Genomic DNA, 18,550 nt, shown 5'->3' with positions numbered 1-18,550 from the left:
CTCCTATTTGTAGAGGCTCATGCTTTCATTGCTCCACTCCTGCACTGATCTGGCACTGCTGACCGCCCGGATCCATCGCTGCCTGGTACCAGCAGGGACATGGGCTGCGTTGGTGCCCCTGGAGCTAGTGCTGGGAGGACACAAGCAGGGGACCTCAAAGTCCCATAAAGGGGACTAGTTTAAAGCAAGGCACAAATCAAACCAAAAGCAACCAAGGACAACAAAGTAAAACACACCCTTCTGCTCTCCTCCACATCTCCGATTACAGAAGTCTTTGCTTCAATTTATTTCACTTTGGAAACAACTTTTTACAGCTGCAGATGGCAAACACTGAGCTAGTGAGTGAAGAAGAGAAGCTGGAAAGAATGATTATTAATGGGTTCTGCCAAAAAATAAAGGCAGGACAACGTCTTTCATGGATTAACGGCAAGCACTAGCCAATCCTCCCCTAGACTAAGAGGAGGCGTGCTCTACAGCACCCTCCTGGGAAGGAGGGCAGCGCAGCCGCGTAACCTGCTGCAGCATCCCCGTGGGCCAGAGCTCAGCACCACGCTCCATTTGTGACGCTGCCAGAGCCCACATGAGTTAAGGAGAGCCTCTGCCCAAGTCACTGACAGTCAAAAGAACGCAATCTTAACCCACTGTCTGTGTTGTATTTTACATATTTATACTCCAGCCGTTTTCCATCACCTCCGATAGCCAGGCACTCTGACGCAGCGAGTGCGGTCAGGGTGAATCCTCGTGCTGGGCCTCAGGGCGCTGCGCTCCCTTCACACGTCGGGCTGTATCTGGCTGTTGGTGCAGGTCCCTCCCTGCTCTGGTGGATGTGCCAGGCAGGTGGCTCTGCCAGAGGGCCGAGGTAAGATTTCGCCTGCCCTCCCCGGGACCAGGTACCCCCAGGTACAAGGCCAGCACCTCACCTCCTTCCCAGCAGGCAGCCCTGAACCTGCCTGTTCCACAGCCTGGGCAGGACACACCAGGAGCCCTGGGATTTTGGAGGCAATTTGCCTCCTTGCAAGAGTAGATCTAGCCAAGCACCTGCTGGTATTGAGAATACAACTTTTTGCATAAGTAGTAGTAGTTTGGTGCTGTTTGATCTAAACCATTATGTATGACACACCTCCCCCATGAAAAAAAACCATGCCCACATACCCAAGAGCAGCCACATACCATCATTTATCACTTCTGTTTCCTCTTCAGAGCATACTTCATTAACACGTCCTCTTACTCCACATGACTGTTCAAATTCATCCTCACTAATGCCAAACTACCAAAAGCTCAGAGGAGAAAACTTCAGGCTGGTCTGCTCAGTGCAGCTGCCCTGACACAACAGGTATTTGAGGCTGGCAGCCAATTTCCCTTTTAATTTCTTTGTAATAAGAGTGGCTGTCCCAGTTGTTAAACCCTAGCTAAAGTTAGCATCACATCTGCTGAATCCTTTAAAACATGGCTGAAACCTTGTTCAACCTGACTGAACAGTTTGGCTGGCTTACACAGGGCAGAACTAAATTGGGTTTACTTTAAGTAAGTTTGGAGACTACATTTAGCATATGACAGACTGAAACATGACTTTTACCATCTGTTTCCAAAACCAGAATTAGTAATTAAATGTAGAGTTAAGAACCACTTCAAGTTTGAGGCCATAAACTTCCAGATAAAAAGAGTGTTTTTTCAGAACTGAGACATAAGAAACAGAAAAAAAAAAATAATATCTGGATCAAATCCACAGCTGAAAGGAAGCTGTGTGTTAGTTTTATCAGGTCATAAGACATTATTACTCTCATGAAGTCAACACTCTCTCTTCAGCTTCGGTCCTGATTACCTGTAGTCCTCAAACAAGTGATATTGCAGGGATCACTGCTTTCTTCTGTATCTGTCAATGTGCCCATTGCACAAGCCAAACCTGCAGCCAAATGCTGTTTCAGGTGAGCCCTGACCCATCAAAACTTGCTATTAGGAAATTCTGTTCAACACAGATCAAGTTGGATTTGCACAGCTGATGTGAATATAAACTTTGCCATTAGTACCAGAGTCCTGAGATCCATGATAAAAATGAGCTGTCTGCTGTCTTCCCACAACTATTCACCCAAGAGATCAGCACAGCCTAGCTTTTCAGGTCTCCCTTTCACACCATGAGTAGACCTGGTGTTTACCTCACCAGCTGCTCTTGATAGCGCTGTCACAGTACACAGCATAATGAACTTTATCTGGTGATGCTCAAATGAGAAAAGCAAAATTTTCAAGAAACTCAGGAGCAACACGTACCTGCTCTCTCTGTACCATAAATATGAAACTGTTTGTTGCCTTTAAAATTACTAACCAGATTTCATCAATAACCAGAGAAATTTAGTTACTGCCAACAATGAGACTGAAATACGAAATGACAGGCTGGAGGAGGGCATCTACCCTTCTCCTTCCTCTGAGGTACCACTGATGATCTTTATAACATTCCTGTCAGGTATTTATGTTTTCTCAAAAATCTCAAGTGAAAGAAATTCTGCATATCCCTCAATAATCTATTCTAGTACTTCTCTAGCCTTACAGCTAGTGAAGTTTTTCCAAGTACCCAATCTAAACCTCCTTTGCTGTAATTTCATTTGCATGGAATAACTAGTATTAGGAGGTTTTGCACCAATTCTCATCCTGCATGCTTGGTTCAAGTTGTGTGTGGAGCCACAAACTAAGTTTGTCAAGTCATGAGGCTAACTCTTCCCTCACTCATCTCCCAAGCCTGGCACCCAGATTTCTCCAGGCTGTGGTTTCTGAAGCAAGTGCAACCTAAGACAGTTACATCTGACATTAGGAAAAGAAAGGTGTTGCCATGTCAGATCACAGCAGTAAACCAGCATTGCTATTAATCCTACATGGAAAAGAATTATTTTTGTGAAAAAAAAAAAGTTTTTTTCCACAATCACCACATTGCAAATAAAGACACCTTTAATAGTATTTATGAGATGGTCCTGTGCCTTCCAACTGTTATAGGCCTTTTATAGCTGGGAGATTATATATGCTGTTCACTGGTTTCCCATGCTGCTGCGCACACAGTAACGCCTCCCCACTCCCATTGTCCCCCTGTGCAGACCCCAAGGACTCTGTACCTCCTCAGCAGCTGGAGAGACGCTCGGGCAGAACACGAGGCCTGGCAAATTCACTCCAGAATGCACTTGCTGAAGTTAATTAGACACAATAACATTTCCGAGGACATACATTCCTGCAAGGAAGAAAAAGACACCACTATTAATTGCAAAACTGAAATGGTGGGGACCAGGGAGCCTAGGTATGTAACTGCTGGACACTTCCTTGCTTAAGTAGAAATTCTGCGTGAGAAACTGGCCGTGTGTAAAGAGGAAGCTGTCTCCATCTAAAGAAGAAAACAAAAGGCAAATACACTCTTTGTTCTCCTAGTATCATTTGCTGAGGCCAAAACACCCAATTTGTTTTCAAACAAATTTGAGATAATAGCCCTGACTTCAGCAGCACATCGAAAAGACCAGTAGAAATGGTGGAATGAAAGCAGAAAAGCCTAAAAACATATGTGGATGGATACAGTAGGAAGGCTGAATAGTTGTCTACTGTTCCTCTTAAAAGAGCCATGGTTTCCTGACAAGTAGAGATTTTGATAGTTAGGCTAGAGAAAAATGCATACAAAAGCTGAAACAAATCAAGTAAACAAAAGTAAAAACAACCTCCTTCAGCCTCTAGATACTTTTAGCAGCTAATTACAGAAATGATTTGCAGAACTTGCCTTTGAGTGAGAAGGAGGAGGGGGAGAGAATGGGCAGCAGGACATGAGAGAGATGTGCTGCAAACGATGTCTCAGCAAAAGGCACTTTTATCCATTTGAGGTATTTGACAATAAAAAACAACAACATGCCTTTAACAATCCTGTCAACTTAAAGGAAAATGCGAGAACGGTGCCCATTCAGCATTTTATGGGTTTACTTACATTGAGAGATCAAAGTCTGCAGACTCCAATTCCTCACTGGTACAAAACCTGTGCCTGCACTGTGTGGTGAAATGAAACCCACAAGGGGATCCTGTAATAAACTCTCTGAAGCTGCCTGTACAGTTCAGGTTTGCATTAGCTGGCGTTACAGATTTTAACTCACATTTTCCCCTGCAGAGCAGGACAATGCAGTACCGTGGATCCACGTGCACTGGGGACACAAAGCCTAAAGGGCAACACGGTGTGGCAACTTTTGGGGAGCATCACTGGCTGGAGGTTTAAGTGGCACTGTGTGCATTCTGTTTTTCTATTTGCAGAATTAAGGCAAATTTAAAGTGGATTTCATCTAACTTTGAAGCTATCTCAGACTTACAAAGTTTTACACTAATACTTCCCATGGAAAAGAAACCAAAAGAAACCATTAAAAAACAAAAAGCAAGCAAGCAAAAACACCCCCCACCCCCCCCAAAAAAAAAAAAAAAAAAAAAGAACATTTCTTCCATAGGTGTTACAAACATGTCCACACACACACACCCATTCCTCTTCCTTCCCAACCTCAGTAAAAGAGCAGTTTTTTTCCTGAGCACAGAATTTGTCCCCATCTGGTTCCATTTTTTACTATTTTCTTCTTTTGGTTTCCTTCTCTCTCATTCCAAGCCATATTTATTTCCTTTTGTTTAGTCTGTACTCTTTATTCCCTTTCCTCCTTTTGCAGATTTCCTTTTTAATTTGTTTGAGAAAGAAACATTCTTGCCCTGGCTTTCCTAACAGAAGCTGGTGCAAGGGGCCTGCTCTGAACCCCCCTCTCCTCTCATGCTCTCCCCCTCTTCTGTCGGTCCTGGCTGGCTGGGCTTGCTCCTGGTACACGAGGAACAGCAGTGGGCTTTATTTATTTGGAAAAGTGTATCAGTTTATTTTTGAATTCACTTTCAAATACCTAGCACTAACCACTGTGCGGAAGGTCGAACATATTATTTACAAGCCATTTTATTTAGCTTAAAACAACTCCTGATCTGTATGAGATGAGCCACTATAAAGCAGGATTAGGCTGAAATCAAAATGTCTGCAGTTGGATTTTACTAAATTGGTTTTAAATCACATTCTTAGTTATACAGCAGACTTGAGTTTCAGAGTTGGAGGTTAGAAACCCTAACAAAGCAGAAAGACTGATTAGAGACAGAACTGTGGCACTCTGCAAAATCTGCTACATTTGCAGAAGCAGAGGAGCCTGGCTAAGGCTAGAGCCTTGCCTTTAAAACTCCAGAGCTCAGAACTTGACAGCCAGCTCTGCAAGGCTTCTATTTCCAAATAAAAGCATCCCTGGGCTACATTTACAGCTCTGGGCAGGGTGCAGGGTCCCTGCGGCAAGACCCATCCCCGACCCCAAACACCAGCCTCCCTGCAGGGCTCGCCCCATACTGCCGTTACCGCTATGCTGCCCGGGAACACCAGGCACCACCTTGAAGGATGAAGGACCATGGTTTTGCTGAAGTTCATATACACAGGAGGAAAGATTTTCTTCTTTCATTCATATTCCCTGGATCTTTCCCATTAGAAAGACAGAGATGGAGAGCTGCTTAGTTACCCTTCCACCACAAGCTGTATTTCAGAGTCTGTAAAGTGCTATTAAAATATTCTGCATTTTGTCCTCTTGAAGTTTCTTCTTTTTAACTTTCCCTACAACTTTGCATTAAAAAATGAATCAGATTTTTCTTGCAACAGTTAAAAATAACAACCGTACTTTTTCTGTAGGAATACAAAACGTACACTCCCCCAAACACGCTTGCTTTGAGAGCTCCAAGCGCTCCAGCACCAAACTGGTGCTGTTTCTTTCCCAATACAGTGGGTTCCCAAGCCAAAAAGCCTCCAGCACAGAAAGGCGGAGATGGAATTCCTCAACAGACGTAGGGAATGAGAGAAAACCTTACAAAGAGACTGCACCAGCAAAATCAAACAGAACAGTTAGAGAGTCAGCACCAGACAAAACAAACAAAACAAATTTCTCACTGTAATCAATAGCTTTAACCTGTGTTTGAGAAAGCACTTTCTGGTATTTATTAACACTGAACCCCTCTATGAAACATCCACACCTTTTGCTGATTATATGAGAAACTTCACCCAGAGAAAATTTTGTTCATATTTGTACCTGGATTCAGCTCCATGCTGCTGTTGTATAGCAGGGCAGGCTCCAAGCTTCCCACAAACCAGGCTAACTCAGAGAGAAGCTTCCTATTTTTACCTTTGTAAGGTCCTGTGGAAGCCCACCTCGCTCACTCGCTGCTAACACGACACGAGCCATGCTGATAGCTTTAGTCCCCGCTCCACCAAAACTCAGTGAAAATACATACACGAAACCCCTGTAGGATGGTTAAAAAGACGATTATAAAAGACTAACCTGTGCTAGTTGAATACGTTGTAAGTCACCCAGCTCTGAACTTCCCCAGTAGCTTCGCTCTTGTTTCCTGTAGAGCTGCATGTGACACCACACTTCCTTACTGCACCTTGCTAGACTTGCTTCATTTACTTTTTAAAACCAGATGAAGAAACTCGGTCCCCTCCAGCATGTTTAAGAGACTTCTGCTCTTATGTTGAACCACTGACATTTCTGCATAGCCAGAAAGAGTTCTCCTCTGTTTCCTTCTGAGTCATCACATGATTCAATGGCCCTTTTTGTACTATTTCTATGTATTAATACCAAACCCTAAACATGATTCTATTACAGCATGCTCAACTGCCCCCCCCCCCCTTTTTTTTAGAAAAAAAAAAAAAAAAGAGGAAACATGCAATAGTGGAGAGTGCAATTACACTGCAGGCGTGGGAAATTTCAGTTCAAGGATATTTGCATATCAGACTTTGAGTGACAATGTGTCAATGTATCTAGTTTGAGTAGATGTAGTAGTTATTGACAATTTTTGAAATATTTTTCATTTGAATGTGGCAAACATGTTTCACAGGAGTTTGAGTCCTATGAAAAATAGAACTTCAGAAGAGTAAAGATTCTCTTCTCAGCAGCATGCATCCACGTAGTGTCATCAAATGATGGGCAAACATAGGTCATGAAAGGAAGGACAAGAAAGTCACAGATTAGATGAGTACGCTTACAGCATTAGTCAGTAGGTTGTATTTTAGCAGATTTTTTTTTTCTTTTAATTTAGAGACAAGTGGATTCTGGAAAAGCAAGCTAATCATAAATGGTACCAACACCAGAAATACAGCAAGAGCCTGCAGAGGAAGCTTGAAGACTATCATGAGCTAACCTCAGAGGAGAGGCAGACTGGAGACAGCAGCGAGACACTGCTCTGCCGGAAGATGTTTCTTGAGGAAAACGCTAAACACCTCAGCCAGCCCAAAGAGAGGAGGGGGCACTTAAAAATCTCCCCTTTAGGGGGAGCTGAAGAAACAAAAGCCAACACCCGGGGCACTGATCGGCCTGGCAAGGGCTGAACACAGGCAGGGCTGCTACACTGCGGCAGGGTTTGTGCGGAGGCTGATGGCCAGCGTATGTGCTTAGGCATGGGCTGGAGTTAGCTGCACCTAAGCATGGGTGTGAAGGATCTGAAGGCAGGAGGCGTGCACACAGGCCGTGGTGCTGCTGCGGTTCAGGATGCCCGCCTTCAGCAGCAACGCTCCCCCTCCACAGCCATCCTACCGGCACCGCTCTTCCCGCAGGCCTCAGCCACCTCAGGTGTGCTGGCACTGCTGGTGCTTGGGCTGCACCACGAACCAGGTTGAGGAACAGATCTAGCCTTCACAAGTCAGACTCCTTTTCCCCCTTTTATAATCCCCAGTAGCCCCACTCAGCCAGCAGCGGACAAGCACTAGCACGAAGCCAGCTTTGCCGTCAGCCGGGCTGTACACGAAACCACAGCTTACATTGAGAAGCGAGAGCAAACCAATGCACGATGCTTCCGTGCACGCTGTTTGGTGCAGTGTACGTAATTTCTACGTAAAGCAAGAGCTTTCCACTAAAAATGTCCATCTTTTAAAGCAAACTGTGCCAGATACACAAGTGCTGTGAACAGCCTCCCGGTATGATCAGCCAGGGGTCACCTTCTGGTCTGCTGCCTCCAGGCTTCCTGCAACTGCTTGCTAGTCAACCAACAAGCTCAATGAGCTCCAGTGACTTATTGGTGGGCTAATCTGACTGACCCTGAGGCAAAATGACTGGGAATGATGTTCAGGACCCCTTCTCCCCACAAAGATGTGGCAGAAGTGCGCTGTGGCAAAGAGGCAGTGACAAACAGCAGGAGTTCCCAGGCAGTACCTTCCTGCTGCCGGGGTCACCGGCTGCCAAAAGCTTTGTGCTTGTGCTACACCTGCACAATAAACACCCCACCTTCCCTGCAAGCATGCAGACACTGTATAAGACCGCCCAACAGAGGGACAAGCTCCAAAAAGGCAAGGATCTATTCAGCCTGACAAGGTAAGACCAGTACAAGCCTCTCAAACACAAGGAACTTAAGTGCAAACATGCAGAGGAGACCCATACAAAAGGAGATACACGTGACTGAAAAAAGGACTGGTCCACAAGATGGATGCTTCTGCACAAGACTTTTTGGGCACACACATGCCTACTAGTGCACACACTCCTGAGCTTGCGTGGCAGCAGGATGAGCGCACGTGCAAGCACATGGCCACAGATGCACCTGCTCTGCCCCGATTTACCGTTTGGTGCCAACTGGCCAGAGAGAGGCCGGGGTATTATTTACACTGGAAGACACTTGAGAGCACTGCGAGATGCATGCAGCTTAAGCACTTTCTGGCGCTGAGCACGCAGAGACATTATATGCTGAACTGTAGGCTTCAGAGGCGCTGAGGGGAAGTTGAAGAGTTCAGGAAGTCACCGTGTTTGTGCACAACACACTGCTTCATTGTGCTTGTCTTCAGCTGCTCGCCCAGCCACTCCTAGGCTAGCAGTCATCGCTGACAAGAGCCAGTTTATTTCTCTTCTTTTCAAGGGGTTGTATTTACAAAGTCACTTCTAAAGTGCTAACTGCTGCGTGAGGAGCTAGTGGCACATACTGGACCATGTCAGAGCTGTGCTTGGAGTCCCTGATGGGGCAAATATACCTTTATACTCCCCCAAAATGCCCCTCTCCACATTGGTCAAGATGCAAGGAATTAATTTGCTGAGGGAGCAACTCACAGCCACCTCCTTTTAAGCTACACCCAAGCAAAATGTCCTCTGAGGGTGTCACTCCAGCTGGAGGCACCTTACTGGGGGCTGACGTCCTTTGGTGGGGCCACACAGATGGCACTGCGGGGACACCCACAGCAGCTGTGTGGTACCTGGGGATTTGCAGCACCCGCACAACCCTCACGCATGATCTGCTAAGCTTCTCGGCCCCTTGGGCCACCACAGACACTGAAGGATCTATCAGTTCTGACCACAGACCATTGCTACACAAAAGGAGACATCTGAAACCTGATGAATTGTCCCCTGCACGTCAGCCATTTAGTTCCCCATCCTTGTCACAGATGAGGTATCTGCTGACTGGCACATTCTGGAGGACTGTAGTTTCTCTGGGGTTTTTGGTAGCAATCTTGGGTGATAAGCCAATGCCTGTAACAGATGCTGGATCTCACCTTGTATATATGCCAGACAAAACCATTTCTTTATCTTCCAAATGGAAAGCCCCCCCAAAGCTCTTCCCAGCACATACCTGGGTAACTGAAACGTGCCACTAACATTGTGGATGGCACAAGCTGTTTATAAGACTGTAAATTGATTCCCCCTCACTTGCAACTGGATCAAACGGTGTTTGATTTACGAATAAAGGACCACCCCAGCAGCAATAATAAGTTGCACAGTGACCTGACAGATGAGCTACACCAGGATGTTAATGGCTGTGGCTGTAGAGCCATTTACACAAATAATTTGCTGTCTTGTGCTGGCTGTGGGGGTTAGAAAGCAATCACAGGCCCTGAGGTTTTGGGTTTAGATTAGAAACATGCACTGCTCTACTTAACACATTTGATGATTCTGGACCAGATGATGCCAAATGCCATCATTCATTCAATCCCACGCGTGTCACTTGCCTTACAAAAACATTTACTCTTTTTATGGAAAGTCACTTTGCTCACTGATATGGCTGTGTCTATAGCACACACACAACGTATGTTGTGGACACACATCTCCACACAACAGTGGGTATCATGAGGAATGTTTTCTCTCTGGTACCTGTCACCAGCAAATACGAGCAATTAACATCTCAGCAATCCAGCAAAACAATCCATGTCGCTCCTGACCTCAAGCAGGCACAACACATGCAAGCACAAGAGTACATCATTGTATGAAGCTACTAAAACACGACCACAAAACTCCCAAATCTGCTTGCCAAATCACAAGAGCCCAGCACTAATACAGAGGTGTTCAAACTTCAAAGCAGGAGCACAGTCAGCAAGAGTTTGTTGAAAGAATTACAACCAGGCATGGAAACTGGGACTTCTCAGTAGCATGTAATCCCTGCTGTTTCCATTTCCTCTTGCTCATTATCAGCACAGACGGGGGCTGAAGATTAGTAAACAGTGGGTGTTTAGGGTGAATTAGAGCATGTGTGATATAGAGCTCACTATCCTGGTGGCATCAGCGTGACTTCGCAGAGACATAAATGTTTAATGTTGCCCACTATGTCTTTTCAGAACTATGAAATATTAACATGCTCCTTGGAGGTAATGATGGTAGGGGAATCACATCAGATAAAAAAGAGAATCTGTCTTAACCTTCCGCCAGGATGTGGACAAAATCTCATTGTCAAAATGTTTCTGGCCAGTGTTCCTCCTCCTCCTCTTCTATGGTCACCTTTGCATGGAAGATGAAGGGTTTTTGCACAGCTCTTGTCCTGCCTGAAGCCAGGAAAAACAAACTGTGGGACAAAAACCTTAACACTGAGAATTTTCTTTCATCTAAATGCAGAAAAGAGTTTCCAATGAAATCTTTAGAGGCTTCCAACCAGATCACTCACAGGATTTTTAAGACCAGTATACCTAGATGATAAATGCAAAAGAAGCAAGCAAACTAGTAACACTATCTGAAATGATTCAACTGTCCTTCAGACATTCACTCTTCAAGTGGATTCTCCTCTTTTTTTTTTTTTTTTCTTCTTCTTTGCTCACTGCTGTAAGGAACAGTCTTCGGACAGATTTTCTCTGATCTTAGCCAAAATCAGACTGTTTTGGTGTCATTTTAGGTATTAAAAATACCATTACCACATGACCAATTCTAACATAAGAGCAATTACTTGCTTATATATTTTAGTAATTATGAAGACAAATCTGAAAGGTCAAAATAATTAAGAAAAGAGCAGAAAACAAAATTAAGTCTACACAAAATTAACAGCTACGTGCCTATGAGACATTACACTTTTAGCGATCACAATTGGTTTAAGCCACAGGCTGCCCTTTCAGACGACAGCCACGTAAATAAAAGTCATTACTAAGGAAACGTAATATACCTAGAAATGCCTACATATTTACTGAGTGAAAACTGCTGAATTGACAAACCTTGCTCTGAGAAAGTTTTTTGTCTGGTTGTTCCCCCCAGTAGTACAGATATCAAACTCCAAAAGAAGAGTCCTGCACTGCTCCCTTAATTTTGATAAAGGAATTGTAAGATACATTTCTAAAAAGAGAACTACCATGGTGGAATTCTCTTCATATCACTATAGATAATTCAAATAACCTTAATTTGTTCACAGAAGCAAAAAAAAAGAACTTCTATTAAAACAAATATTACCAGGGGTTGCTTATAATACTTAATTTCACATAATACCTAGTTTCTTAATTTGCAACCTTCTTACCCAATAAGCTTGAGACACAGTTTCTCTTCAACTTGTTCAAAGGATATGGGATTACTCAGACAGACGCACAAACAAAAACCATTTGCTGTCTTTTCAAAGAATATTTCCAACAATTTTTGCTCAGTAAAAATTGCCTCTCTATTTTTCCAGAACAGTGTATTTGTTATATCTTGCCAATGGCATGCCTAGTCTCTAATTATCTTTTTCAATATATGAACGCAGCAATGATGGCGATACTAAAAGATATTTATTATCGTGCAATTTGTCTTTCGCTATTAACATGAGTCTCAAAGTTTATGAAGCTTCAGGTACAAACAATATGATGAAGAGTTTTTATATACTTGGTTATTTCAGCAGAAAACACTGTTTTTAAAACCACAGTTAAATTGAGTAATACTTTATATTCAAACTTCCCATCAATATTTGTGCACACGCACACACGAGAACAAAGCTAAATAAATCTGCACCCTAGCAATCATGACCTACCACAACAGCCACACATTTTAAAGCCACAGAAACAGCATTTATTGACAAGACCAGTTTTCTATCTGATAAGACACACAATTTTAGGCTGTTACTTCTGTATGAGATCTATATTTTCTTTTAAACTAGAGAACCTTTTATGAAAAGCATCTGATCTAATAATGTCTGTAGCTAAAGGAACCTGAATGAACTGGAGCTTAAACTATAAATTACAGATTATTAAAAGGCATGACAACTAAACTAATATTGAGTAACATATTGCTATTATTTTGAATTCAGGATTCTTACCATTTATAGAATTGTTTACTTTGGGCGATTGTCTAATATTTTAATTGCAAACCAAGCCCCTCTTTCCTCCGTTATCTGTTCAACATGTGCAGCTATGACATTTGAGCAACTAGATTCTTTTTCAAAAAAGTCTGCTACTTTTGTCTAATCTATTTTCCCTTTTACACCCTGAGCATTCATATTGGAAGTACTGAAAATTCGTGATTCACTAGAAAACAGAAAGGGAGCTAACTAGAAGCACACTAATTAATACAGGAGTACACATTGGCATGATTTCCACAGATTAAGAGCAGCTGTGTACTATTTTACAGTAGGAACATCCTATCCAAAGTTCATGTCTTTCTTTCCTTTCCTTTTTTTTTTTTTTTTTTTTTTTTTTAAATGGAAAGTCCCAATCAATGAGAACTTTAGTCCATTTTTTGCATTTTCCCATGGGTGGTATATTCCACATCAGGAATATCTGGATGTTAAATATAGACACAGATCAGCATCCGTACATACTTGCTGGGTGATTATAAAATAGTACCAGCTCCTCTGCTGTGTAACGGATGAGAACTCTTACTCCTTGTGTAGGTTCAAGTGCCAGCACCTCCACACTGAGAGGAGCTGTGCCTGAGTAAGGTAAGATCATATCAGGTGAGATCAGATCATGGGTTTTTCTTTATTAATAGTTATGAAAAGGAGTGTTCTCCCAAGGATAAACAGGAGAAAGGGAAGCTCAGTTTATGAATATGTATACCCACAGCATGCTATATTTTCATTTAATTATCTGTGTTACTCCTAAGAATTAGGAGAGTTTATTGCTATGAATTCAGAGAGCAGTAGTCAAACTAACAGGGAATGGAGAGGCATCCAGAGAACAGCCCTGAGACACAAGTTCCCTGCGTGCTCGGGGAGACCAGGTGTTGATCCTATACCTCACTCACACAATGGGCAGCCACAGGTACTGCATCCAGGCTCATGCCACTGTGCCCAGTGATCCCTGGGAATCAGGGAGTAGCTTCAGCCCTCATTCATCATCTGGCTGCTCCATGGCAGCTTCCAGCCTGGAAGTTGCTCAACAGCATTTTGACCTTTGAATACCTCAGATTACCAACTTGTTGCAATTACACTACACTAACACAACTCCCCAAGAGGGGCTGGGTTTCTGAAGCCTTGGCTGTGAAGGTCCCCACTGCACGCTTGGGAACCAGCAGGCAGAATAAGCCCCCACATTAGCAGGCTGAGACTGAAAGCAAGGACAGCAGTTTAGTGCTCTGGCTAGGAACAGCAGAAACTCCATGGAAGAACATAACTGAACTTTCAACCACATTTCAGTCGTTTATGGTCGAGCCTTTCGGTAGAGCTGTTTGCCTGGGGGCCAGGTCCCAGCACAGCCAGCCCGTTACAGAGCAGGACTCGCAGGGGAGGTGATGTGGCAAGCACCACCGCACGCTGCGCTGCAGGAGCCCGAAGGTGCCTCCGCATCCACCTCCCTGCCGCGACATGCTGCCAGCAGGGGCTCGGCTACAGCAGCTGTTATACAGGCTGTTTATTCCTGCTTGAGGTTTCACAGCATTAACGGTTCAGATTTAAGTAAACTTTGTGACATATATAACTTTAGGTCTTTTGCTGCTAAGTGGGACAGTTGTTGTTCTCTCAACTTCTAACGAGAAAGCTAGTGCACTGCACTGCTCCTGGGAGTTCTGGTTTTGAAGACCTTTGACAGTCCACGAGACTAACTGCTTCCATAATTAATATTCTGAAAAAGTAATAAAAAAAAAATCCCCAATTTTACACCAGACAGAATTCCCTAGTGACAGGGTCTGAGATCCTACACTGATGTAGGTTATAGAAAATTACAGTGCTACTGGGATCACGTGCTCTGTTGAGAAATGAAAAAGCTGGGACCTGAACAAGCCAGAATTCAATACAGAGAAGTGAGACTACGATTTGTGAGAATTTTACTGGACAGAACCAACGTTGCATTAAACGTTCCTGCAGATGCATTGTTTTTGCTTCCCCCCGAACAGTCACATTACAGTGACACCCCAAACCCCTTGAAAAAAGATGTCAAGGGTGGTAGAATGAAGGAGTTATCCTACCTTTTCCAAAAATAAGCAGCTGACTCTGCCCAAGGACAGAGGAAGCACCTATGCACACACACCCAAGGGACAACAGCCCACAGGACCCCCAGGAAACACAACCCCTGACCGTCTTGCCCCAGCACTGCTGCAACCTTGGTCCCATCAAGGGTGGGATGGGACCGAGGAGCACACCCACATGCCACTTTGTGAGCTTGCTGGTTTTATTTTTGTGTCTGTTCTCACTTCTTAGCTAGACATAACTTCGTGCACTAGGAAGTGGCAGTGGGATACTTCCTTATCTCTAGATAAAGGGAAGAAGGTGAAAACACACCATGTTCTTTTTACTTTTCCTTCTGCAGTGTTTTCCATTGTATTTTTGTTTGCTTCTGTCCATAACTGAAAGTGGAAGGCTTTGAGAGCTGTTAAATGCTGTGGTATACAGCATCACGACCACGGTTTCTTTAATGCCTAATCATTCTCACTGATGAGTGAACAAACAGTGAGCAAATGTATTTGTGAGAAGAATAAAAGCTTTCAGTCTAAGCAAAGAAGAGCAGTGTTATAGCACTCTCACTGTAAACAACTGTGAACTCCATTATTGCTCCTAAGAGGAAACTTTCTTGGGGAACTCTCAAGTAACAAAAACCAGAAGACAACACTGACAGTTCTTTCTCTGGGAAGCACAAAGTCCCTCAGTGTTCTTGCTTAAGTACTGTGTGTGATGACATCCAACTGGGTTTTACCCTGCGATTCACTTGCATTATCAGGGATGTTCTGCTGAACAACTGGCACCCTGTAGACAAATAAAGGAGGAACTTGTCCAGTCACCTCATGCAGTTTGTCAGTTATGGAGTACTCCATTTTCTAGTTCCCTATAGCAGCTAAAGTTAATGTCTTCCTCTCTACTCCAGTCAGCATACACACACTTTTAAGGATGTCCAAATAAAATAAAGTTATGAGTTTTGAAGACGCTGATCCTGTAAAAACCTGCTAGGAAGGGGAAAAACAGGCGATGAGGAATTAAATAATGCTCTGATTCCACTTCAGAGGCCAAGTAAGCATGCAGCAACCTCTCAGGATAAGACTTATGAAGAAGACTTCACTTTGAAAAGCACGATCTTATTAGAGAATTTGAAATTAGAACTAATCCAAAAGAAAAAAAACTACAACATATAACCGGTTTGAATCTGAGTATCTTTTTGGAGTACTTAAAGCACCCTTAGAACTTCAGAATGCCTCTGAGTTTCTTGCAGTCACTGCCACATCGGTACTGCTTCGTCTCAGAAGGTCATCCATACTGCTGCTGGACTCGGAAGACAAGAAACATCATTTACATCCAAGGGACACAGGCCATTTTGATTAAGAACAATCTATTTAAAATAAGTTGTGCTATAACATAAGGTTTCTGCCCTTCCCTAAACTACCTAGTTAGAACAAATGCAGAAGTTGAATCTAAAAATACAGTAGGAAAGTCCACAGGATAATTATTTCCTTGTAGTTTGCTGTTGCCTAGTATTAAACAAAGTTCTGGGACTGTCTGTTGCCATTGCAGAATTTCATAACTGTTGACTGGGAAACTTGTACATTTTAGGAAAACTGTACTCTACTAATTTCAAAGTAGTATTAGTCTGGGGTGGTTTGAAAGTACAACCTGCAGACAGAGTTTGTGATATTCTGGTAGGTGCTGCCTCTGTGGCCTCAGATGAATTCTGTTCTCTAAAAAAATGAAGTATTTATCCTTTAATATCTTCCTTCCCAGGGTATTGCTATTATTTGAATTTGTCCAATTGGAAAAGAAAGTTATTTTTAGTGGGCATTAAGCAAATGTACCCTGTCTTAGAGGTCCTAAATTTAAGGCAACTGACTATATAAAAAACAAGGAGCATCTGACTGAATAGATACACATAAAAAGGTCAATATGCGGAGTTGTACGAGCCCATTGTGTGCATGAACAAGTGGTTTGTTTACTTACAATATACACAACACACACAGAATGCCCTCTATGGTTTACATTTAATACTTCCTTTAAAAACTGTTTTAGTAGCTTCAAATGTGAAAGTAAGGATGACAATTCTCTACTTCGTCTTTTCATGCTGGGGAGGCAGGGAGCTTTTGGAAATGTGTTAGGCCTCCTGTATTGTCCACAGGAGGCTCTCAGACACCAGCAAAGGGACTTGTAAATGATGTACTCCAATCTGTAAAGTTTATGATGAGCACATGCTTGGTAGGATCTGACAGATGAAGTTCAGCTAGCACCAAGCATGTTTAAGCTCAGTTCTGCAGGGACTATGTAGGAATTATGATTCATTCTCTTCCACTACAATTAAGATTCCTCCTGTGTTGAGTAGACTAGGGCCTGAGGAGAGCAGTGACTGAAGTGATTGCCGTGGGAGGACTGATGAGTTGGTGGAAATTGAGGAGAGAACTGCAGAGATCAGTACTGCATGATACTGTCCATTGTCACCAAGCTGTGGTCTAAATTGATTCCAAAAGGGTGTCAAAACAGTACCCTTGAATTACTAGCTGTTTTCTGAGGAACATTTCCTCAGTCAGGAGGGGAGGGAGAGTTACCAGTTACCCATTGTCTCCAAGAAAACAAAAACAAAAAACCTCACGTTATCATCATAACAAAGCTACCCTACTGATGCTAGTTACAAACCAGTCACCTTTCTGTGCCAGTCCCCGAATGACCCCAGCCTCTTTGGGCCTGCCATGCTGCCCCAGACACCTGCCCTTCCTCGGGGAGCACAGCCATTTGGGGGCTGCTCTGCGGGCCCACCACCCCGCAGAGACTGCTGGGGTGAGGTGAGCTGACGAGGCCCCGTCCCCAATCTCACAGCAAAGGTGGGAGAGAGGTCACTGATCTAGGGGAGACATCTTAATATGAGATCTTTAAAATCTCTAAAATGAGATCTCAGACATCACTGTTCACATAGCTGCTTTTAAAAGGGGAAATAGAAGAAAGGAGAGAAGGGAAGCTCAGGTAAACTCCTCTTGAACCTTCTTGAAAGGGTTTGAAGCATAGCTCCAAGTCACCGGGTGCAGAGGCTGCTGTCTGGAGGGTCACCGTATTTCCTGGAACTTGTTTTACCTTCTTAATTCCCGAGAACAAGTATGTTAGGGATCATGTATTTTGCACATTTCATAACATTGCACTTACCACTTCACAGCCTCTCTTGCCTAGGGAGATCTTTCAACCAGCAAAGGAGAGGGCAAGACAAGAAGTGCTTGAAAACAAACCCAGAGTCTGGATCAGAGAGCTCATTACATAGTCCATGACTTAATACCCAGAACTACAGGGGATTAAGTTTGCTGTATTCCCTCCAGGTTCAGCGGGAAGAAACTCGTGCTGCTAACCAAATCCCGTGGTGTGCCGAGACAGCATTACATGGCCGGAGGCAGCACCTGGCTCTGCCAGCCTCGGGCCTCCCGTGCCAGCATGCTCTTCTTCACAGATCAGTCCCTGGCTGAGACACCTCATGTTCTCAGTTGCCAACACTCCCATTTTAAAGAAGCTTTTTCTAAAGTTAAGACAGTTTGTTGTATTCAGCCATATCACTGAGCACAGCTGATTTGTGATACATCTCACAGCACTCTCACTTGCCCTGCTCGCATGCAGGCGGCACAGCACCCACAGCTATCTCTGGAGCAAAGCTGCCCGGACAATCGGGCTCTGTGGCTGGCAGGCTCAGCTGTTGGAGGGTATCAGCCTGACACCGCTCTCCTGCAGACAGGCAACACACACGGATAACTGGGCAACAGATTGTTGTGACAATGAAACAACACATTATCGTATCTAAAGTCTATGACTTAAAGGATTTCCCGACTTCCCGTGCCTGCTGATGCCCTCTCAGTATTTAGACAGCCGTGTCAAGTACGTTACAAAACCAATCTGTTGTGGCAGTGAATAAGCAATGGGCAGATCTGCCGAATGATGCAAGGCTCCACTGACTTTTAGTTATGCTTAT

At 43.8% G+C, this 18,550-nt stretch overlaps 1 protein-coding gene across 4 annotated transcripts in view; it reads right to left on the bottom strand.

Annotated features, from left to right (window-relative positions):
* WIPF1 (WAS/WASL interacting protein family member 1) overlaps window positions 1–18,550 on the bottom strand; it is a 51,120-nt gene that overhangs the window by 26,886 nt on the left and 5,684 nt on the right. For 2 of the 4 annotated variants that reach the window (XM_082763769.1, XM_082763771.1), the window contains exon 2: window positions 3,099–3,211. The gene's annotated coding sequence lies outside the window, so the exon portion shown is untranslated. Of the gene's footprint in view, window positions 1–3,098; window positions 3,212–6,092; window positions 6,274–6,341; window positions 6,454–18,550 lie in introns of those variants that run through there. The other 2 variants (XM_082763770.1, XM_082763772.1) reach the window with 2 other exon arrangements.

This window comes from Aythya marila, assembly GCF_965140915.1.
Source record: "Aythya marila genome assembly, chromosome: 6".
NCBI classification, from domain to species: domain Eukaryota; kingdom Metazoa; phylum Chordata; class Aves; order Anseriformes; family Anatidae; genus Aythya; species Aythya marila.
Note: the sequence above shows the minus strand (reverse complement) of the source record. Positions and strands in the feature narration are given on the sequence as shown.